Source organism: Rhagoletis pomonella, unplaced genomic scaffold (assembly GCF_013731165.1).
Source record: "Rhagoletis pomonella isolate Grant_MI unplaced genomic scaffold, Rhpom_1.0 Rhpom_scaffold_00265, whole genome shotgun sequence".
NCBI lineage: Eukaryota > Metazoa > Arthropoda > Insecta > Diptera > Tephritidae > Rhagoletis > Rhagoletis pomonella.
Window position 1 is genome coordinate 100,578 of NW_023458819.1, and position 5,140 is coordinate 105,717.

General features: G+C 36.2%; 1 long non-coding RNA gene across 1 annotated transcript; it reads right to left on the minus strand.

The window, feature by feature from the left end:
- Positions 1–2,172: 2,172 nt before the first annotated feature.
- LOC118750485 lies at positions 2,173–2,895 on the minus strand. The gene is made up of 3 exons (XR_004994401.1): positions 2,841–2,895; positions 2,633–2,779; positions 2,173–2,548 (listed from the first exon to the last, which is right to left on the minus strand). It is a non-coding gene; the product is annotated as an uncharacterized LOC118750485 (long non-coding RNA).
- Positions 2,896–5,140: the final 2,245 nt, after the last annotated feature.

A 5,140-nucleotide genomic window follows, 5' to 3' on the forward strand; every position in this document is an offset into this window, starting at 1 on the left:
TGTGGTTAAATACGCTTTTCTATTAAGTTGAAAAATTACATATTTCGCCAGCCAAAAAGTATATAAATAAATATATAGCATATTGCTATAAGATTTATTTATAAAAACGGTACATGCTTATGACCTTATTCATAAAAAAGAAAATAGATGTAAAGTAACATTAAAAAAAATCGATTTGCTTACTTTTTAAGAATTTGGGAAAAACATTTAACTAAAGTTTTTGTGCACCCATCTCTTTTTCTGTTTATTATTTTCAAATTTTTCTTTTCCTTAATACTCATTGAGTTTTCATTTACACCCAGCAAAAATCAAAATATTTTATAAGAAATTTGTTAACCGTTTCTCGCACACCTCTTTCATGCTTTTTTATCGTAGTTATTATTCTGTTGACATCTAAATTGCCATAAATTTTATGTTGTTGCCAATACATTGTTTTCCGGCGTTTCCTCTGTGAACTTTTATAGCTACATTCATAAAAATATTACTAATTTTGGTTTATAATTTTTTTTCCATCTTGTTATTGCTGAATATCAAAAAGGAATTAATAAATAATATAAAGTTAGTTAAAATTTTAGTGAATGGTTCTTGCAAATAATATTATTTTATGGTTGAAATGACTTGATCGCCGTCAGGAGCTTATCAACTTTTTTGCCAAAACGATTTGTCTGAAATATCGTTCTTGAAACGCGTTACTGCTCACTAAATTTGTAAAAATAAAATTTTTTCACTTAATTGTTATATTCTTCCTCATTGTGGTAAATTTACTCATCATCACAGCAGGGCGTAATCTTCTTTTCTATGATTATTGTATCGCTACTTTGAATTTCTCAATTTTGACAATTCTGATCTAAAGGTAAACGAAACCTCAGAAACTTTAAATGCACTGAAATTCACTAATACCCACTTCCGCAAAAATCACCTTATTTCGTATTTCCTTTGTTAAAAGTTATTGTAAATCACATATTTTTATTGCCTTATTAATAAAAAATAAAAATTTTAAAAAGCTTTTTAAATTGCCGTTTACAAACATTTTTCAATTTATAAGCCTTTTTTAAGCTACTTTATTGTTTATGAATAAGGCTATTACAAATTAGCACAATCAAAACACGTTCCTTATCGAAAAATTTAATATTAAGAAAATTTGCTGTTCTCACATTTTCTTTCAACATCCAATTCGACTTTTATTACTTTTTGTACAGATATGTCATCGCCGCCAGGACGGCGCAATCTTGTATTCTATCTTTCTTGTCAAATATGCATTTAGATCTAACTGTCATACTACTATTAATGGTAACCATGAATATTCATTAAAATCGTTTCAATTCCGAATAAAAGTAATTTACATACTGCTAGTGTAAATATATTTTTTAATATAAACTACCTTTTTTAATTCTAAAATAAATCAACAATCTCAATATTTATAAGAATATTGTCTTCAAAAAATACGTCCCAAATCATCCCTGTTGATATCATAATTCAAATGCAAATTAGAATCGAAATTTTGATACAAAAGTTTTTCCGCGATATTCATCATACAAATTTATCATCTTACTTGTCCGTATGTCGCTCTGGAAAGAAATATATTTTAACTGATATGTTTTCTTGAAAATAAATGCAATTTTACCTATTTTTTCCACCGGCAGGCACGAATATGTTATTCAAAACAGAAGCAATGACAACGAATTTTACACACATTGTTGTATTTTAGCGCAAAACGATAAGTTTCACAAATATTTTAAATTATTGCCTGGAACATACACATTTATCGTTATTATTGGAAATGCAAGACTTGGCACGCATTTTTAATTTCTTTTTTATTGAATTTGAATTTTTTTTTATTTACATTTTAAAGTTTTTTCTGAAACTTGAATGTAACTCTGTGCGGAGAATGAGAGAATTGAAAATCAGGTGATCTCAGCTGTTTTCAAATGTAAACAAACAAAATGGCGCTTTCCATACTTGTAAGCCTATACGATGCTTTAAATGGAAGAATGTGACTGAATGAATGGAAAACATTTAAATCGTTCAAACTCAGTTCGGCAAAGGTTTTTTTTTCTACAAACAAGTTTTTTTCGTATGTAATAGGAGCGCAGCAATACATACATACATACATATGTATGTTTGTACATATGTACGAATAAAAAATATTTTTGGATATTCATACAAAAAAATTGACATTTATATCAATTCAATTTATTTTCACTTTGTTCGAATATTGTTATGTCGACACATATATCTGAACAGCTATTCGCTCAAATTTAAAAAAAAAATTTGAAGCCAAAATCATGCATTCGTTTTGTACATGAATAATTCATACGCCGTTTTGAATGCATTCATGCAGCGCTCTCCTACATATCACAGCAAGAGATGTTTATGGACCTTTGTCATAGAAGGGTAAAGTACTCACGATGTTCCGGGAAATGAGTTGTTGGAGCAATATAAATATTTCACTTCTTCACACCTGTTTGTAGATTTCTCCTTTCAGCATTTTCTATTTTCTAAGCAAACACCCCATGTCACCTGTGTGGCCCGCTTAAACGAGGGTAATCTGAAATGGAAACGAAAAGATATTAGTAAAACAATATGGTTTAAATAAAAGCTTCATATTATATTAATGCATATTTCACAATACTTCAATACTGGTTGGCTTTTCCCGAGAGGAATTTCCATTCTGCATACTAGAATTCTTCATTCATCCTTCAGGCGAACTCGGTTGCGAGTTGTAAACATACCGTACTTGGATGAATGTAGGTGTTGGGTGGAATATCTCCAAAGGAAGCTGAAAGTAGAAGAAAAAAAACATCAAATTAAAATACTACAAGCAAAAATACTCAACTTACCGCATTGTACCCACTCGTGCCATTGAGGAAATTCGTATATGTGCTGCGATTGACATCAATGAAAGTGTCAATTTAAAAAATAGTGATGTGCATAATTGCCAGAATACTCGGTACCTAAAGTTTCGGTGTTGGTAACCGATACCTATTCAGTGCACTTTACCATGGCAATAGAAACTCACTTCAGTCCCTTGTTGCACAATTTCGGGCCCATCCGGTTTTTCGAAAGAATAATAAGGGTTCACATAAAAACGAAACTTTGACCACTTTACTAAAGTTTCGACAACTACTGACTCTCTTTAATCTAATTTTTGTTTCACAAAGAGTCCCGTACATAGCTTCTTAACAAAAATAAAAATAAAAATAAAAATATATATATGCATATCTATATTGACTTATTTATTTCAATGCAGTTTGTACGATACCGCCTCAAAGTTCGCTAATGAGCTTTACCTCTAAAACTTCTTCCATACGTTGGCTGCCGTTCGCTCTTGTTAGAAGTTGTTTAATAGTCTGTCACCGAGTGTCGAAAGTATTGGATACTTTTAAATCGGTACCGAGTAGCTATGAATACTCATATGTGTTGACTAATCACATCTCTAATATAAGAACGTAAATTTTAGTTTACGCTCTTGGTTGACAGCGCAGCCAGGGTTAGGATCCCTACGATCGGTCAACTGAAAATCTACTACGCAACTCGATACCGGCGAACGACTTAGATCTGCTCGGGACAAAGCAGAGCTTATTAAATATGCATTTCCTTTTAATAAAATCATGAGTTAATGAATTTTGAAGTGCCCTCCAACTTAGTAATATCAAAATAAATCATTAAGTTGTGATACTACCAAGCACATTCACAAGCACTTGCGGTTGAACCGATTCAGCGAAGTTCCGCACCATGCGAACAAATAATGAAATTGTTTATTCTTTCGGGTGGGAGGCCAAGGTAAAAACACCATAGCCATTCTCTCACCTATTGTACGAGATAAGCGAATTACTATTCAGCCACTATACACTGCAGGGCATGGAATTAGTCCTCAAAAAATAAAAATAAAATAATAATAATAATAAAGTAAAATAAAAATAGTAAAAGAAATGTAAATCATATTAGCAATTAAATATGCGTATGCATATATGTATAACTTGCCACCCAGCTAATGTTTAAAATACACAATGAACCATAATTGTGCATACGGCCATAAAAAGGGGGTTTAACTTTACAGAATGCCTCGCTTCACGGCCACCAGCACTAAGACCGAGAAACGGGTCGATAATTTTAATATTCCGTGTCGGTTGTGCGGTAACAACCACGGAGTACGACTCTGCCCCATATACCGAGGGAAATCCGCCGAGGAAAGGTTGCGGGCGATTTTGATACATCGGTACTGTCCCAACTGTTTGTCGCCATTCCATCGGATAGAAATATGTGGAAGCAATGACCGATGCCACCGCTGCGACGAAAAGCACCATACCTCCCTGCATATTGAAGACTTAGGCGATCCAAGGGAAACGATTGAAAATCACCCCGATAACGACGACGGCTCTGACGGAGCGATTTCGTTCCACGTTTCCGACCAAACGACGTCATGGGCGAAGCAGGTAGAGGAAGAAGAGGTGGAAAGACGGGAAGAGATAATCCCTTCACCACCAGACGGCGGCTTGAAAACCCGCAATTTTCGACCGCCACTACAGCACGAACTTGAAGCAGACAGACCCAGGCCAGCAGTGCTGTCACACACACAGCCAACGGGCGGTCAACGAGATGACGCGGAAACTAGTCCTTTTCGCTCATATCAGCGCGGAACCAATTCTGGCCACCGAGATGACGCGGAAACCCGTCCTTTTCGCTCATTTTGGCGCAAGCGTAATTGCAGCCAGCGTGATGGCGCGGAAACTCGTCCTTTTCGCTCGTCGCGTTGGCAAGCAATAAGGGCCGCACGACACCGACGTGGCGACCGTTCCTCCCTCACCATCAACGCATTCCATCGGGTGGATTCCGTACAGGCAAGTTAAAAACAATCGCGGTTCCAGCACCAATAATGCGCTCACTCGTAGCCATCGCCCCAACCGCAATTGTACGGATCGAGTCAGGCGGCCGACTTCATCTGGTGCGGGCGTTGATTGACTCTTGCGCCCCCAGCAGTACCATCGACAGGGACCTAGCACGGGAGCTTCAGCTCGAAACCAGCAACGCCCGCGCGAAAACATGTTCCCTCGTGCTGCGAGGAAAGTACGGGGTCGCGGAACGGGTAAATACTCAGGCCAGGCTAGTTACGCGATACAACCGACTCAGCCCTGCGCCT